This window comes from Falco punctatus, assembly GCF_963210335.1.
Source record: "Falco punctatus genome assembly, chromosome: 2".
Lineage (NCBI taxonomy): Eukaryota > Metazoa > Chordata > Aves > Falconiformes > Falconidae > Falco > Falco punctatus.
Genome location: NC_137581.1, coordinates 85315540 through 85335811, shown reverse-complemented (window position 1 = coordinate 85335811; position 20272 = coordinate 85315540). Strand labels below are relative to the sequence as shown.

Here is a 20272-nt window from a genome sequence, read left to right as displayed (position 1 = left end):
ACATGTTGCAGCAGGATCTGAAACATACCATTCAAAATTTATTTTCATATAAGTATAAAAAAACATCCAATGGTTTTGGCAGCAGGAAACTCTTCTACAGCACTTTTAGAAGAGTACTTGTAATAACTTCATATGCACATCCTCAAATTTCTTGAGGAAGTGAAGTCTTCTGAACCCCAATGATACTGGTCCATTGCCAGCCCCTGACATATCTTACACCTTTCTGCCTTGCAGCTATTTACCTGTCAAAATTTGTTATATGTTTTCCTTCCAATGGAATCTATGAACAAAAAAAACACCTACACATTTGTTCAGCCATATATGACATTCCTTTTCAATTCTTTAATATGGAAAACATTGTAAAGAGATATGATTATCTTAGACCTTGATTTCTGTATCTAAATTATAAGCACAGTCGATGCAGAATGGAACTCGACACCCAAAGGTACAATTCTGATGTATTTTTTATAGGTGGGAAGAGAAGAGAAAGCCTTTGAATTAGAAACTCATAAGCATCTGTTCAAAAAGTTCTGTTAGGCATCATCCCTAAAATAGTACAGAAGTGCAGACCTCTTTGTATGACAAAGTCAAACCAAACTAGAATTAAAGGACGTGTGTGGAAAAGGCTACAGAAAGCTTATACAAAAATAATGCTCACTCAATGTTCCCTTTTGGTTTGCAGTAAAATTCTCTGCACTTCTTAAATAAAAAGGGATATTAAATCACCATCTGAAATGTTCAGCAATTAATAATGTTAATGGATTCAGCTGAATTTGGAAGGCAGGTATGGACGAGCTACATGAGAAACGCACAGCATTAATAATGTACTTTGCTTTCCCTCCCACCACCCCTCCAAGGAGAGAAGACAAGGCAAATCTTTTTTATACAAATATATATTTTGTTCTTATAACCTCACCTCTATAGCACTTTAAAATGCCTTTTCACAACAATGTTTTCCATTCTCAACAATACAATATACTAAGGAAAAAGATAATACTTGAGTTTGTAAATCTACTATTTCATTTAAAAAAAAGCAAAAACAACAAACAACTTCTGCATACAGGAAGGAGCATGTTCTAATTGCTTTCAGATGATCATGAGTGAAAATATTGACAATGCAATAGTACTACTGGAAACATGTCATAGGAGTCAAGCATTATAGACATTCTACCACTAATATATGACTATTTCCTACAATAAACTTTCTAGAGTTCTACTGTTGTCTATCCCAGATAATGCTGCTTGCTTCATCCCTTGAACATGATATTTGAATAGTTAGAGATTCAACAAAAAGTAACAGCATGTGCTTTTGGTATTAAATGATGTTAAAGCTGTTAAAAAATTTCCCCAGAAGCACCACTTACCTCTGTTGACTGTTAGTAAGCTGTTTACTATATGACTTGACTTATTCCAGCCACGTGCAATACACAGAAGATGGGAGAAGGAAGATGGATTTTGTTGGCAGAAGATACATATTCAACCTGATGTTGTATTACAAACTACTTCAGCAACTTCATATAAAAAACCACATGTAAAAAGTTACTTCTGTTTAATCATGTCTGATAAAAACACCAAATGCAAGCTTAAAATGGGTTAGAAGAGGAGTATGTGGTATTTAGCAGGGAAAAGGATAGGCAAAAATGCTTCTTTCAAACTGTTTAAACTTCTATTTTTCCACCCCATGCTACTTCAAATGCATATTCAGTAACAGTGTGTGGGTTTGGCTGTCTTGGGTTTTTTTCCCCACACAGATATATGGCAGAAATTAAATGCTAGTCAGCAATTAATTCATGTCCATTGAGCTAATAAAACCAACATCTCCTCAGGAAAATGAGAGTTAAACTCACAATTTGAATGTTTGAAACTTATGCAAAGTTCAGTCAATGCTCTGCTACTTTTGCAAACACAAATCTATCCCACTGCTGTTATCTTTCTACAGAGATCATTTCAAGCACTTTTATCTCTAGGTGCTTGCTCTGACAAGTTTATACCACAACAATTTGTTAGTGACAGCCTCCTAACCTAAAAAAGAATCAATCTTCTGGTTATGCATGGTACAATTTCCCCACAGTAAGCATGATTTGTTCAAAAAAGATGTCCTCCTAACCCAGATTTATGGACTGAATGCTAGATGTGAAAGGTGAATGACATTTGTCTGGGTGCTGAGAAATGTGCCAAGAACACTCATCTGCCACTTTCATAATGCTGTCTTTAAAACTGATCCTTCAGCAACGAGCAGATTAATGCTCTTGTGCAGGTGTTTTTACTGAGTCAATAAGAATAATCAAATGACCAGGCAGGTAGTTCCTTCAGCTGTTCAAAAGTAATACAGTATGTTTACTTATTTCAAGCTGGAAGAATTGCAGAATAGCATACTGTCTCCAGGTTAAATCTAAACATGAAACACTGCAAGAATCCTGAATTCCTTTATCGCAATATAGATGTCATCACTTTCCACAGCAAAAGCATGCTTTTCTCAAAATGCTGAGCATTGAGTGCTATAGGCTTAACCTCCTTTCTGTAGGTTATCGACTCAGAAAATTAACACATTCAGGTCTATAGAAAGCCTCCCAGGGGAAAAAAAAGTAGTAAAAAAAAAAATAATGACCTGTGCAATTTATCTGATTTTCATGAACTAGAGCCTCTAGTACCACAGAACAGACCTTGTTTTAACTAGAACACATTCACAAATGGATCTCACAGTTCTGATATATTTCTGGTAGGATGAACACCCAGCTTTGCAGCTGTGAATGCAAACCTCTTTTGAGTTAGCAAACTGTACATTTGACTTTAAAAGTATTATTCCAGGGTAGAGTTCATGAGGAAATTATGGCCGGGAAAAAAGCGTAGTATTAATGGAGCTAATCATATGGCTAAGGACAGTTCCAAGATTTAATCAGGTGGCAAGGCTAATAGAGACAAGTGGTACACTGAAGAATGCTTAGGAACATGCGATCAGAATTCAGCAGAACAAAGATGTTATTATTAATGGCAAGTGGTTACCAGACAACTTTCCTAGATACTTAATAAAGGAGTTCATGTTTGCAACCTGCTACTCAAATGAAATTCCCATCTATTTTTCACCAAAAAAACCAGCATTATGTTGTCATCTCTTAGTAAACTACACTTACTACCACACTTATTTTCCCACCACCCTCCCCCCAGAACAATAAACATATTAAAGAAAAAATGGCAACAGGAAAGGAGGAGGAAGGGGTGGGGGACATTTGCCATTTACAACATTTATCCTCCAGAACAACTGCTATGTGTACTGAAGCCCTGCTTCCCGGGAAGCGGACAAACATCCCCTGCTGATAGGAAGTTGAGTACAATATATTTTGTTCTCCTTTCCTTCCACGCACTTGATTTTTTGCTATTGCTTCATTAAACTTCCTTTATCTCAACCCATAAGTGTTTGGTTTGGTTTTGGTTTTTTGTTGTTGTTGTTGGTGGTGGTTTTTTATCTTATTTACTCCCCACCCTATTCTGCTGAAGAGGGGAGGGCTAGAGCAGCTTGGTGGGCACCTGGCGTCCAGCCAAGAGCAACCCACCACAGTCCTTTTTGATCAAACAGTGTCACCTATAGCACATTGTCCAGGACCACGGTGAGTCCGTTGAGTCTGGTTTTTTATATCACCAAGGGTGGAGACTCCACAGCCTCTCCTCTTACAGACCGTAACATCAAGACCACATCTTCCTTACCACCTGCAGTCTGCCTTCCACATCTGTGTGTACTGTTTTCCGATGCAAGCGGCTTAGGAAACTCTTCACAAGACTAAGCACAGCCCATTTCTGAAAATTAGAAGGTATTCAACAAAAGTGCACTGGCACTTCAGGGGTATGGGAAACAAGCCATACCCTTAGATTGTAAGATTTAATTTGAAACAAACAAAGAAAGCATTGTCCTCACAGTGTCAATAAAACATTACATAATGTGTAGATTATTTGAATCACTGCATAGATAGGCAGTGATAGGAGGCTAGGTTGTGTGATAGAAGATTTTATGTAGTCTTTAGCAAGCAGTTCCATCACAGTTTGGAACATAAACAGGAAAGAAGGAGGCTTGTCTTATTCTGTTACCCAGCGTTGCCTTGAACTGTGTTAAACAATAATTTAATAGCTATGTTTTGTCTTTCAGGAACACAAGAAAAAAAGAAAGGAAAAGAAAAAAATATTCCCATATACTACCTGAAAACTTTGAAACAAAGTGTTAAGGAAGGTGTCAATTCCTTCATTCATAGCAACTGCAGGTTCATCAGAACATTGCACTTTGGAGAATAAAATAATTCGAAATTGCTATTTGATTTTCTAGCAGCCAAACAATGCAGATTTAGAAAAGGCCAGGATTTGCTTCACTGAGTGGGAGTGAGTACCAGCAATGGTGGGAGTACTAGGAACAAAAGAGACCACAGATAGTTACATTATTGATACTCTGGCTCCATCGACTCACTATTCTTAGAGATTTCCAGCCCATTGTTACCGTACTCTGCCAGTAACTACAACTGCTGAGAAATGTTCCCTTCCCATTCTTGCTTATCTGAGGGGGGAAGAATAAATCAATACAGTACAATGACTGAATCATATTTGAGTGGACTAGCTTTGATTTTTAGTCATTGATGTCATCCAAGCCATTCACAAGCTGACATGAAATACAATAGACTGCTTTGACAGCCAGCCAATGATTTTAAGTCTTTTTCTCTGGTAAGGCAATATGTAACATGCAATTCTTTGTCCATCTTCTATAAATATACTGATGAGCATGTGTTGACTTTATCTGAATACTGTTAAAATTCACTGTTCCCTATGCTACCGCTTGAGACCTTACTGTGGAACCTGAGTCAAATCACCATAATCAGAACATCTCGGGCTTCTCAAAACACTGATGAACCTATTCAAAAGCTCAGCAGAAAAGGGAGACTTCAGCATCCAGAAAACCCTCATTAATAATACAAAAATTTAAAAAAAAAAAAAAAAGTACAACTCAATCCTCTATGAAGTAGTATATCAACATTTTCTGAGGGCATTTGGTACAATTCAAGGCAAATTTAGGAAAGAAGCAGGGGTATTACTATATACCAAAAAGACTTAATGTCAGCTGTGCTCCCCTCTACCCCTTCCTTAAAATACAGGAGCTCAGCAAGACAGATTCTTTTTGCCGCTCAGGGGACAGAAGAGATAACAGCTATAAAATCCAACCAACAGGTTTTCTACTGAGACCATAGACCTAGACTGAACTCCAGGCTGAGAAAGTCTTTTCTTTTTCTCATTTCATTAAGTCAGCTGGAATTGTTCTCTCATTATAGATGTTCAAGGAAAACTGTTTCTTGACTTTTCTCCTTTTTTTTTAATTCTTTAAGGTGTTACAAATGTTTACATAAGCTCTCATTCTTCTGACCTAACTTTGCCTAATTAGCTATTTAGGGAAAAACACAGAGCATTTTTGAGGATGAATATGGACATCATGGGGTAGAAAAAGAGCTGGAGCAGCACAAATGATAGAGAACACAATGGACTGCCAGCCTGGAACAGAAGGAAAGAAAAGAAAAGAAAAGAAAACAACAACAATGAAAAAAAATGAGGAAGGACAGGGTGGAAGACAGAAAGGAAGGGAAACACTTTTTCCCTGGTTGGGGGGGGGGGGGGGGGGGAAGGGGAAAAAGACATGTGGAGAAGTCAAAGTAGGATGGGAAAAGGACAGATTCTGGAAAGATAAAGGGATGCGGCATTGGTTATGATATCTGATAGCTGCAAGATCATATGCAGGGAAGGAGTGGATCTGAGCTAAAGAACGACCCAAGCATGCACAGCTGTGTGATCTGCCTCCCCAGGCCATTAAGCACTTAAAAAACCCACAAACCAACATTGACTAGCATCCAAAATACCAGCATAACGCAAACAAGCTACATATGGTCCCTAAACCAATAATGGGCGCCTGTGAAATGCACACGTTCACCTAGGTTTGAACAAATTCATGTTACTTGCTGCGTGTTTGTAAAAAACACCCCTACCGTGGTCATTTCTCACCCCTTTCCCCTAAATAAATTTTAGCAGGTACAACTCCAAAGACAAAAGCAGGAAGAAAATTCCAATGTAATTAAAAATAAAATAAAGAAAAAGATTTTCAGTTCACATTTTCAGAACGTTTTAAGTATACACAACATGGAGTATTCAACTCCAATTCATACACTGGTAATGGTATTTCCAGCAGTGGGTCTAGTCTTCCTCTGGTTTACCACATGCAAACACCCTTTGGGAATCGATCATAGTTCTTCCTGTCTATGGATTTGACACAGGAGGAAGGAGAAGAACTGCTAACAGGCAATAACCTTTCTGAAGGGCCCCATGGGCTTGTTGTTGTCTTCTTGCTGGCTGGCTGTTAAGCGGAGCAGCTAATGACTTAGCTGTGTAGATTGCAAAAAAACCAAAGAAAGCATCAATGGACAGAAAAAAAACCCCTCCCTCCCCCCAAAAAAACCACCCCAAAAATATATATATATAAAAAAAGCAGCTTCCTAAGACTGCCATCTTCTGATTTTATGTAGGAGGTAAGTACTCTCTGGAAGAGGGCCCTAATTTCATGTCTCTTGTCATCAGTGGGGTAAAGGCATGGGAACAGAGTAGCAGTGCTTTCCTTTCCCATCTCATCTATCACCACCCTGGCTGCCAGCACACCCGCTCCAACTGTCAGTGATCCACCCTTGTCCTAGGAGAATATTACGGCTTTCAAGAATAAGGACTTGAAATTTCGAGTTTTGAATCACACTACCAAAAATACCCTGGTCTCCTAGTTATTGACAACTTTTAAAACAGAAGTTTTACTGGTTTTGTTTGTTCATTTCCTTTTATTCTTCTATAACTGGCAAATATTTAGGACCCAGGATGTTTTTCCCAAAAGGAAATCACCCCTAAATAAAGTGCAACCTTAAAAGCACCAGTATTTCAATACATTTCTCTGCAAAAGGTAAATTAATTCTAAAAATTAAAGAACAAACCTATCTCTGCCTGAGAAGCTGGTGCTCAAAAGGGAAAGTGTTCAGCTTATGACTTAAGTTATCTTTACATGGAAATACATAATTATTCATTTGGATATTCGGCTGTGTATTAGCATTGTCCCCTTTATTTTCTATTTTTCAATGTCATATACATATATTGACAAATTAAAAGTAGACAATAACATATTAAAAGAAGCACATGGTATTTTAGCATCATCCTATCATTATAATCATTAAAATAGTATTTTCTGAATACCACAGATGTTACATTACACCTCAAAATAAGGTAATGTTTGCCTTCACTTAAACCCCCATGATGGTTAGAAATGCTATACCAGCTGAAACCACTGCAGCTTTCTTGAACTTGCAGAATATTGTATGATTTAAGTACATTATCAACATTTTGGCAGTCAGACACCACTGAAATCATGTTGGCAGTACATCCAAGTACCTTGAAAAAATACCAGTGAAGATGATTTAAAAGCAATTTTTTGTTAAAAGCAGCAAAATGCATTTGCAGGATAAGTCTGCTTACTGCTATAAACTATACTAAATTCATTAAAAATTCAGAAAATTTGGGGAACGTTACAAATATTAGCAAAATGTGAAATAAAAGTAGGGGGAGCTGATAGATACTAACTTCATCTTGTCAAATAAGCCTATTTGGGTAAAATGACTATTTCTTAATGGATTATTTTGAACAGAAGTTTTTATTTCTGTTCTTGTTTACAGATAAAGGAAGCACAAGTTAAATGCTACTGATACATCATGTGATGTTACATAAAATCAACAGCTACACCTTTTGTCATACAGATTTACTACTACTATTAATGTTATTATATATAAAACCTACTGTAACTCCACAGCCTAAAGCTGCAATTTTTAGCACAGCTGGTAAAAGATACTTTGATCCTTTCATCTCTGAAAGACAACTAACGACTTGTAAGGTCTGTCAGCAGAGATCACGCTCTGCTTGGAATAAGGAAGCAACCCCATCTCTGGTTACCGGTCTGACTTGGACAAAAGGGTAGAACCTAACTGACATTAAAAAAAGCAATAATAAAAAGGTTTAACTTGTTTGAAGGAGTGACTAGATGTGATAAAAAGATTAAATACGACTGTGTTAACTCCGGTTTCAGGTGTTCCTGCTTTTAACCCATTTTTGGGAAGCAGAATCAGCTAACTTCCCCCCACCCCCCTCCCTAGAGCACATATGTATTTTCATACTCCGTTCCTTGCGGAAGAAGGACTAGGCTGCAGCGTTAGGACAGATTGATGGGCCCAAGCAGGTAGCACGACAGCAGCAGTCCCTCTGCAAGGGCTAACATACAGCCAGCACCGGGAAAATCCTCATCAGTTAAAGACTAATAAAATTGGTTTGTGTACACAGCATGTTTAGTGACAACTCATGGTAAGCGCTGTTACTCCTCTGTAGCGATGATCCGAGAAGTACTGAAACTAATTCAAAGTGAAAGCAAGTGCTCTCACCTCAAGCCGGCTAGAAGCGAATCCCAGCGTTATAAATGTGCCTGTCAGCGCTGTGGGAAAAGTTACGTACCAGAAAACAGCAGCACTGGCAGATCCTGTTTTTCAGCAATGTCACACAAAAAAATCCCCACAAAATAAGAAACATTTTTTGTTTTAAAAAAATTTTAAATGGGTCAAGCCTTTATGGCTTTCATCAGGAGAGTTGTTATAGGCACTGTGAGGAAGAAAACTTGTGATGAAGGAGCTGTGGCCAGCAGCAAACTTTAGCTTGCCAGGATATAGAGGCCCTAAGTTTCTTGGGGGCTTGGGGTTTTTTTGTTTTTATTTTTTGTTTGTTTATATTTTCTAAACTTCAGAAAGCAGGTCAGCATTTCATTGATCAGTGGGCCACCTCAGAGTAAGCTGTGACAGAGGCACTGCGAGGGAGTATTATTACAACAGAGAGAAACAGTATTAAAAATTTAAGAATCAAGGTTATGTAACTAGATAAAATTACCCACAACTTTCATGTTTATAACTTTTACAAAAAATACATAAAATTATGTTTGTTTTGTTCACAAAATGGAAGATAAATGCTTGCTGTTAGACTGGCCATGTCTTTCCCTAGCTGGAGATTTTTACCATCTAGGTTTATATTTATTTTCAAATACGAACAATAAAGGACAAGGGACCAAGGATAGTAAGGTTTATTCATGAGCCAGTCAGAGCAGCATACATTAAAATGGGAAAATAGCAGCCTACAAACTTTGTGAATGATAGACGGTCAACTGATAATAAATGAAGCTGAAAGAAGTATCACGATTTAAAATAGGTAATCAGAGTCTAAAACATGACACTAACACACAAGCTTCTGATGTAAAAACAAAATTGCTATACTGTTTTCAGCAAATGCCACCTAGTGATACATAGGTGCAAAGTCTGGAACCACTTCGATTTTTATGTATCTTCTCCTAGATTTGCTCCCAAGAAAAAAACCTTATACAAATGCTTTATGTGGTCACAGGCCATCAAAATTCGTATCACACACATGCATGCAGCACACAGACAGAGGATGGGTTAACCATGTAGGGAGGACCAACATTTGTTTCAGTCTGTATTAAAATAGTCATTACAAATAACCACACTAAGTACACAGTGGTGGCTAGTGCTAGTCTGCAATATTTCAAGTTCCTTTTTGTTTCTCTGTCAAAAGCAATTAGAGAACAGGCTGTTCTAGTCTGCTTGAGCGGCTGCTGTCTACTTTATTTCATCTGACCCAATTAGTGTCTGAGTTAATTAGTAGAAGCTGCCACTGAGACATGTATGAGAGAAGTCTGCAATTAATGAGACCAAGGTGTTAATATGCAATTGTTTACAATACACACCCCCTGTTCTTACAGTGAAGATACAGTCATAGTGAAGCTGATAACATTTACTGGCCCACAGCTAGGCTTCACCTTATTATACACCATTTACAAAACTTTGAAAGAACAGAAAACATGCCCCTAAACAGCTGTATACATTAAAGGTGATTGATGTTTTCCACTCCTGTTTTCATCTGAAGTAGCCAAAGTAAGGATGAATGTTTCTAAATCAAAGTTGTGATTTATTTCATTCACAGGCAACTACTGCAGATTGCATGTTGCCAAGTCTTTTGGCTTCCTCTCACCATCCCCAGGTATCCCACTCTCTCAAGGGGAGAAAAGAAAGGATAGTAAAAAAGTAAGATAAAGCCTTTAAAAAGCCCCTACTGATATTTACCAATGCAGGGGGAGGACACGACAGACAGGGATGGGACACACACACACCCCAACAGAATACAATTTAATTCACCTAAACTTCTTTCCATTTCACAGCTACTTTATACTGTTTCTGATGGCTCAATTGTACAAGTGACTGAAGAATCTTGAGTTTTCAGAAATACATGTTAGGGTCTCAGTGTTAATTGGTATGCCAAACATGATTGTCTTGTATTACTCCCCATCTGGGAAAACTGCTACTATTTCTTACAGGTGAGGGCTAATACAAATTAGATAAAAGTCTAAATACCAGCACTTGATAGAAAACCTGCATCACAAAGCCTGTTAAGTGTGAATCTCCTACCCACTATAATATCAAGCATTGTTCAAAGGAAAAAGAAAGTCATTGAATTTCTACACAGCTCATAAGCAGCACCTTGCAAACAGCCATAATGTTTACTGTAGACTGTTATTCCTTCAGCTTCTATTTTTCATTTAAAAGCTTTAGTTGGGAAGTGACTGTTCAGCCACAAGCACAAAGAAAAAGAAATTAATTGGAAGGGGGAGGGTGGGGGAACTCTATTTGTTAATAATATATTGAAATATATTGAAAAATGAGATCACAATAGAAATCAGTTTTCATCTTCGTCACAAACATTGTGACCACCATTACAAAGAAAATGCACTTTTTAAAAGAAAAATCATAGTTCAACCATTTAACCTAGCACTGCAAAGTCCACCACTAAACCATGTCCCTAAGCCCTGTGTCTACACATCTTTTAAATACCTCCAGGGATGGTGATTCCACCACCTCGCTGGGAAGCCTGTTCCAGTGCTTCACCACCCTTTCAGTGAAGAATTTTCTCCAAAATATCCAATCTGAATGTCCCCTGGCACAACCTGAGGCCATTTCCTCTTGTTCTGTCTCTAGTTACATGGGACAAGAGACTGACACCCACCTGCCTACAACCATTTTCAGATAGCTGTAGAGAGCAACAAGATCCCCCCTGAGCCTCCTTTTCTCCAGGCTAAGCCCAGTTCCCGCACCTGCTCCTCACAAGACTTGTGCCCCAGACCCTTCACCAGCTTTGTTGACCTTCTCGGGACACGCTCCAGCACCTCTACATCCCTCTTGAATTGAGGCGCCCAAAACTGAACACAGTATTCCAGGTATAGCCTCACCAGTGCTGAGTACAGGGGGACAATACCTTCTCTTGTCCTACCAGCCACAGTATTTGGGATAGAAGCCAGGCTGCTATCGGCTGCTTTGGCCACCGGGGCACACTGCTGGCTCACATTCAGCTGGCCATCAGCCAGCAAGCCCAAGTCCTTTCCCACCAGGCAGCTTTCCAGCCACTCTTCCCCAAGCCTGTAATGTTGCACAGGGTTGTTGTGACCCAAGTGCAGGGCCTGGCCTTCTCCCTGATGAACCTAATACAATTTTCCTCGCCCCATTGGTCCAACCTGTCCACATCCCTCTGCAGAGCCTTGCTACTCTAAAGCAGATCAACGCTCCCCTCCCAACTTGGTGTCATCTGCAAACTTACTGAGGATGCACTCAATCCCCTTGTCCAAATAGTCAATAAAGATACTGAACAGGACTGGCCCCCATTACTGAGCATAAGAAAATGTATTACAGTTAGAATTCAGCAATGTGCCCAGAGCCACCAATACTTGCAACCCCTTTTTTTCCCCCCAGACAGAAGTGGGAGAAAAAAAAAAAAACTATAATTATGTGGAACAGGCATTGTAAGCTGTACAATTAAATCACTGTAGACAAGAGAAGCTCTTTAGGTGACATACCATCGTTGTGTATCAACGCATAGCATTGGTTTCTGGTCCAGCATCTGCCTGTCAATTACTGCAGTAAGAAGTAGGCAACCTACAACACATGTGGAAGGTACAGAATGCATTCCTTTTTAAGCTGCCAGGCACAGGACCCATTTGTGAACATTTTAATGTCTACGGTAACACTGAAACAACATATTTTGTTATGTGTTATTAAATATATTATTTACAACTCTGTAGATGCTGCTCAGATTATTTTTAAGTTGTCTAAGGAAGTGACTGAAAGTAGTAAGGTATCCTATTCAAAACCCATCTACCTGGCATTACTGCACTGACATCTGTTAAATCTGAACACTCAATTTGGGGCTGGACAGAGTTCATTCACACATGGCAATAAAGCACAACATCTCATAGTTACCTTGGGAGGGTGGAGTAAAAAGAATTGGTAAAAATGAATAAAACAGGGATATAAAGATAGCAAGACAGAAAAAGAAGATACATCATTTACTTATCCATATATCAAGGCATTTTCCCATGCTGGGGAAAGGGGATAAGTAAAGGGGGGAGCAATTTTTAGAAAGGTAACATCATTAAATTTTGCAACATCTCCTTGAAATTATTACTGCACATCAGCATATTTGAAGCACTAGTAAAATACTAGTTAAAATTCTATTTAAGATGAGTACTGTTCATCCTCTCATTAAATGGGCACTGACTGAGGAAGTTACAAAAATATTTGCAACAGCAACACAGATTATTAATTTACTTCATGCAGATCTCATGCTGTCCCAGCTGACTTAGGATCTTCTGACTGCACCAGACATGAACATTTTAGATAACGGACACATTTACTGCCTGTATGTATTCTGTGCATTGGTCAGTATTATACTTCATTTCATACATCATTCATAACTGCTTGCAGTGAAGGATTTAATATCTATAACAATAAGTGAAGATTAAAAAATATTAGTATTGATGTTAGGACAGTTACCTATTATAAAGATTGATTTTGATTTCAATTTGGTGCCAACTCATCAGCTCTACTGAGAGAAGCTGTAACTCCTTAATATAGATTCAGTACAGAAAAAGCAGAAAAACAACTATTTGTCATTCTTTTTACAGCTGTTCTTTTCCAGTCTAGACAACTCAAGGCAAGTGTGACAGTTCACAAGATCATAAAATACATTCAAGAAACATATTGTTATTCTATTCCAATGTTTTTGCAACAGTAAAGAAGAGTAATTTTCTTTGTAGCCTAATGCCTTCTAGAGGCACCTCAATCAAACCACATAGATATTTTGATCACATCCATCTTAACAGAGAAACAGAAGTGAATAGATATTGGTACTTAAGTTTTGGCTTCCACCTTGGAGGATTGTACAAAAGACCAGATGAAAGTATTCAGGGCTGTGCAGGGTAGAAAACACACAAGCAGGCAAAGGGAGGGAAGGAAGGAAAAACACATCATGCAGAGAGCCAGTGCCCTCTGCTCCCGGGAACCCAAACCACTGACAGACACCAGCAAAATGCCTCTCTTCATAGAGTGAGGCAATGTTCCGGGCAATCACACTTTCACTACACATCCTGGCCCTCCCACACATTATGTTTATATCACAATATTCAAAACATGCATCACAGAAGTTTCAATTCTCGAAAATAGGTCTTGTGCTGATTTTCACAAGGTAGTAATTGTTACTTTACTGCTTTTTTTGCATATATTTATTTTGAAATATATAAGTATTTTTAATCAAGTAATAATAGAAACATTAAAATAGAGGATATGTACTACAATTTGAAAGATCTGAGCATGCATGAATGCTACTGAAGTCAGATGAGAATAATTAGGTGTTCTAAACCTTTGAAATCAAACTTGGAAATAGATTGGGATTTAATGGATGCTTTCTGAGACAACTATATTTTATCATGCATAAGAAAAACTTTAAAAGGAGAAAGCCTATGTATTTTATTAGTGAATTTTCATAGCTTCCTAAGTTCAGAATAAAATTTTCATTCAACAGTTGCAAAATGAGATGAGAATGGAAATGCCATACAATATAAGCACAGGGCAATCAAACAACTTCTACATAGCCTTTGAAAAGGCTTTTCTTTTGCAGGAACCAGATTTATGTGCATAAGAAGGTGACTTAATTTTAACTGCATTTATACCCCATTTAGTAAGTTTTTCCAATGATCAATCTAAAGCAGCAGCTTCTCAGTAGGAATGTGCTAAAAGCAGTATTTTAAAAAGAAACCCAAAATGTATGTTAGACAAATATGAAAATGCATGGATTGCTTATTGGGAGAGGAAATAGAGAGGAAATGAGGATTTATCTCCAAAAACTACTAATAAAATATCACTTAAGAAGCTGAGACTATTATATTATGGCCTTGACAGCTACTAGAGTATCTTAAGTTACAATCACTCTGAATATCCAACAAATACAGTCAAACTTCAAAATAATTAAAAAGTAAACTTAGTACAAAAAAATAATTCTATATGAATTCCTTGCTTTACTGTATAACAGCTTTATTACTTTGCAATTCTCTAGTGGTTCAATTCCATAATCTCAAACAGCTGTATCAAGCTGATTGAAATAAAACCCATACCTAAAATGGTACTAAGATTGAGTATGCCTCTGAATAACGGCTCAACTCAAAAAACCAAGAAGAGCAAATTGGACCACTGACAATGTCCATTGACAAGCACATGCAATATTAAACAAAGGAGCAAAAGCAAAATTTTCAGCTGCTTCAACAACAATGCTAAAATGTAAGCAGGAAATTAAGAGGGTTGAAAAAGAATTTGAGGAAACTTTGCATCCCTGCATAGCTTGCACAAAAAGTACGTAAGAAGCAGGAAGCCAGATAGCAAAGCTGGTGAATGGGCACTGATGAATTACTAGGCTGTTGAGAGACACTGATCTTTGCACAGGTCTTTACTGCTGGAGATTTTGAGGAGATTCCTGCTCCTCACATGTCCTTTGTGGTGGGTAGATCAGAGGAACTGCATCAATTTGAAATAAACAGCAAAAGTGTTAGGCTGTATTACTAAGTTATACGGCAGTAAGTCACCATGGCCAGTAGGCATGTTCAGACTTCTGAAGGAATCCCAAAGAGAAACTGAAAAACAGCTGACCAGGGCACACAGTCAACTGGTCATTACCAATGGCAGCTGAGCCAGTGTGGTGGTGGGTTGCCAGTTTACAACCCATGAAAAGGGCTCCAGAGAGGATCCTGGTAACTATAGACTAGCATATTTGAGTTTCCTTTCCTTCTAAGATGGAAATGCCTGTTACAGAGTATAAGATGACTGGGCACATATATAAACTGGGAATGAGTCAGGCTGACTTAACAGTCAAGGCAAATGCAGCCCATGACCTACTGGAGTTCAATGATGCTGTTAGGAGATGTGTGTAAAGGGGACCCCAGGGGACATCATCATATGCATGTGTTCCAGCAAAGCCTTTGAGAATGTTCTGTGCCCAAGGTTATTAAAGAAGCTTGATTTCTATGGGACTGGAGGAATAATTTGTTTACAGATGGAAAGCAGCTTAAAGAATACCTAGAAGAGTGTAAGGCTTAACAGACTTTACAGGATGAAGACAAGGCAACAGATGGGACTTCCAGGTACCCTAGTGAGGGAGAAAGCAGAAAGATCTTTCAGGCCATGAAATGCCTAGAACACTGAGCGCTGAAGAAGTCTGGAAAGCCCTCCGAAATCTGAGTAAGCCAGCAAAAAGACTGTCATTGACATTGAAGATGAAGTGGTGCATCCAGGGAAAAAGTGTTCTAAAAAATGCCAACACAAGGCTGAGTCCAGAATAAGAAACTGTAAAAGAGCTCCTGCAGTCATCGACAGTTCTCTGAAATCATCATGTCAATGTGTAAGGCATATTTAAAAAAGCCACCCAACATAGGGTGTCCCCACATGTGCTGTGAACAAAACGGAAGGTCATTTTGTTCCTATAAAGGTCAAGTGTGCCCATAGCTGAAGGGCTGTGTGCAATTCTAGTCTCCACATCTCCAGGCGGATACAGAAGGGCAAACAGAGACAACCAAGGGGGTGGAGCTGCTGCTTCATAAGCAGATAAGAGATGGGACGCTTCAGTTTGGAGAAGAGAAGGCTCAGGGGAGGTAAGACAGAGGCATCCAAAAAAAATGAAGGGGTAGAATTTCTGTTAAAAACTTGCTGCACAGGAACAAGGGGGAAACTCTGAAATAAGAGCTTGTTGGTTTAGAATGGATCAAAAAAGTACTTTGCCCATTATTTATCAGGAAGTTCAGATAGCACTACACAGAACATTCAATGTGTCCACCATTACAGGACAAATTTCCTCTTCTCTTGCACAAATAAAGTGCAATTCCTATTTTCTTCAAACATCACCTTGAATTTATTAATAATACACTTCCCTTGCATATTCTTTAATTTCTTATATCTTTTCTCACACCAAATTTTGAACCTGATCACACATTCTCCATGTGGTTCACACTTGCACTGTAGAACTCCCAATCATACAAAATCCTTGGGCCAAACAATTAAAAGGGTAAAAGAGGATTTATGGTGGAAAGGTATTCAGATGGATCTGAACACAAGTATCTTGAGGCAGTGCTTAGCTTCAGTACTTACTGATATCCAGAAGCTGCAAGGTACTATCTACCATGTAAAGGATTCTTGTTTAGGTTAATTCAGTGAGGATCAAGACTAAGAAAATTAGAATGATTCCTGTATTTTGCTCCTTTTAGTCAACTCACAAAAGTAGTAAACTTTGGCCAACACAAGAATCAAAAAGAAATTATACTTTTGAGAATTTTGAGAAGTGGGGAACGAGCTGGCTACTCCTCTAATATTTGCAATGCCTAACAACTAATTTAGCAACCACATAAATAGTATCTGTTATTATGGTATTTCTACATCACTAATTGTCAGGCATTCTTCAGCAGGATCATCAGCTTGATGACAATGACACACAGAGGTTAAATCACTTGGTTATCTAATTAGCCATCAGAAATGATGCTTCTGTGACATTCAGGCTCCACCTAACATCACAGCAAAATCCAGAGAGTTTGTAACGAAATACTAGTTTTGAAAGTTAAAAATAGCCATTCTTACAGTGGGAAAAGTAGAAATTCACACAGCAGGCAGCTAGAGTAATAAAAGAATCATGGAAAAGATGTCTAATTAATACAAAACAACTTACAAAGGTCAAATCGATATGACTGTCACAATTCAATGAATTCAAATGGAACTCTTAAAATTCTCAATTTCTATTTTATTTTCCCAGTAAAAAGGACATGGAATCCATCTCAAGCCTTGGACTTACACTCACAGTTCAGTCTTGAATGGAGACAGAATTTTGGGAATACACCATTTTCCATATTAAATTGCCTAAAAACCTAAGGAGACCACTGTATATAAAAACTCATAGCTTTTTTTATTATTTCTGTTCAAACCATACTCAAATGTAATATTCAAAGATATAAAGAGAGCTTAAGATAGCTTCTAAATTGTGTTTGTTCATGTAATTGCCCATGCGGATATCATGTAATAGAAAAAAAATGCAGATTTTCCCCTCCTCCTAGGTTTTATAAACTGTAAGAAAATACCCAGAACACAGATTGAACTTTTGGACTAAACAAGCTGAGCCTGACTACTAATTTAAACACAGAAAAAATTAATTGGCTTTTCCCATTTCCCCGTGAAGCTAGAAGTGGTCATCAGAAAATAATCTTCAGTCCTAACAGCAAATATATTGAAAGAACTATTCATTGAGGCAGAGGAAGAAGCAGGATACAGAAGCAATATGAATAAAAATTAGAAAGTATGACTATAATGTGGCTGAAATTATCTTCAAGAAAAAGGTAGGGAATTACACTCAGTAAAAAAAATTATCACAGTAAAGGGGAATATGAATTAATTTTCAATTTTGACTCTGTAGAAGTGCATTATCACTGTAAAATAAAACTCTAAGGTATGAGATATCTGGTTTCATTCACAAAGATTTTGCACATGATTAGATGGATATTTGAGATTTCCAGATTCACTATGAATAGTGAATAATCAGTAAGAGAGACATATACTAGCTGTTCTCATTTTTATGAGCTTAATGCTCTTTGTTATGTTTTGGTAATATTTTTCACTGTCATCATTGGCTTGTACCACATAAACCTCAGACAATATGCAAATTACTTTAGTAACAACATTCAACCAACCTGTATAACAGCTTATCATAACTCAAGTATTTAAAAAGTTTATAGTCTCAGAAACAGAAACAGTTAACTCATCTTCTTTTAACTGTTTATTTATTTAAATTCACTTGATTTAATATGAGTGTTTAAGGGTTGGTTTGTTTATATTTTAAAATGGTACAGATGTACAACTACTTTTCAGTGTACTCCAATGTCAAAACATTCCCCACAGTATTCCCGTAGTTTAGAGCTCTGCTGGAACATAACATGAGCACAGAAATCTGCTGTGTATTTTAACTTTGAAAAACAAGTTAAAACATACTGCATGGACCTGGGCCGGGGGGGGGGGGGGGGGGGGGGGGGGCGGGGGGGAGCACTGTCCTATTCCAAGGATATTTGACAAATAAGTTATCCTCCTCGTTGGAAAGGGGGGGGGGGGGGGAAAGCAGTGTCATTAAGCACTTGAAATGATGCATGTTGCTGGATTACTATCATTAGTGAGGATTAAAGTCTTGGCACGCTAAGAAACATTGAAATAACTGCAGCGAGTGTAATACTAATGCTAAGAAATAAGCAATGTATGGAATTATAGCCCACTGTTACTTTGTAAAACTTAATAGCTTTCCTAAGCTATTATATTTTTAATTTATATTTTCGATAGAACTTTACATCTTTGAAAATGATTCTATACTTTCCTACATAACATATGGTTACTGGGATTGCAGTGAGAGTAGCAGAGAAAAACACTCAAAAGTTGGCTTTGTTTTTTACTGCAAGACTTGTCAGAAATGTAAGCATTTTCCAAATGTAAGAGTTGAGATTAGATTCTGCTTTACGGAATGAATTATCACTGCCAAAAACATTCCAAGTATTAACATTTTGTGCACTTGCTTACGCCATACAATGATACAAAGATGAGAAACTGAAGGTGAATTAATTTTAATTCTATAAAATTGAAATTCAGCTAGACAAACTGATTCTTAATTAACACAGGCTTTCTAAGCACATTCAGAAGACTATAAAAACAAAGACATCAACAAAGTGATTCAGAAGCAAATTACACACAATAATAAAAAAACATCATGAGGTAATTTTCAAATCCACCCATATTCAAATTTTGCAGTACTTATATCAAGTGAAATGTACCTTAAGAGGCTATCCAAGGAACCGATTCAAACACAGATACACACATATACGCATATAAAAGTTCGGAAGTTTTTGCAGTGTGTTCTGACCTTCAGATGCAACAGTGCTGTGTAACTGACTGGATGTGATAGAAGCAAAATAATCATGCATACGCACTTGTGCAAGTGTTCAAGTAGCCATATCTCTGCTTGAATTATTACTTGAAATATGTATTACTGATATACTAACATAGCTTCCCACATATTTCTGAAAGATGGCACATATATCCAATGATGTTTGATGACTTTTATTAAAGTCTTCAAGCAAGAAGCGTTCTTTTCACTTCTAAGTATTTATGAATACTTGGAATATTTATGAATACTTTAAATTCCAATGACATTCAAGTGAGCATTAAATGTGGTTCTTCTTTCTTAATCCATTATTTAATTTAGGAACATAAACTTTAACCTGTACGTGTAAGCAGCTCTTTTAAACTTTTATGCTGTATATTTGATTGCAGCTGGTTTTTTTCAATGTTATTATTAGCTTTCACGTTCATTTCACAAACTATGACTAGGTTTGATGGTAAAAATGCATGAATATGTTTCTGAGAGCTGTTACATGTAACAAAGAGCATAGACTGTGCATATCTTTCCTATCTCAGACTATTTTTTGGCAAACTACCATCCACAACCGTTGAGATTAATTAGCGTCTCTACCTTTTCCTGCAAGATGTATATACTAGGTATAGGAAACCCATAATGAAATAGCCAACAATCAACAAATATTTCAAGTAATGAGCCCCACCAATCAGTACTTTTGGGTTACTTTGCAAATGTAATCCTAGCAGAAATTCTTTAAAAATACCTGACCATTCAGCTAAAGACTGAAAATCCCTGAACATTTTATCCATACGTTACGTTAAAACGCATTTTATGTATTCACCCTCCCCCACCTTTAACACTTTAAAGCAGT

At 37.6% G+C, this 20272-nt stretch overlaps 1 protein-coding gene across 12 annotated transcripts in view; it reads right to left on the bottom strand.

Moving 5' to 3' along the window:
• DMD (dystrophin) overlaps nucleotides 1-20272 on the bottom strand; it is a 1276803-nt gene that overhangs the window by 980626 nt on the left and 275905 nt on the right. The window lies entirely within an intron of this gene.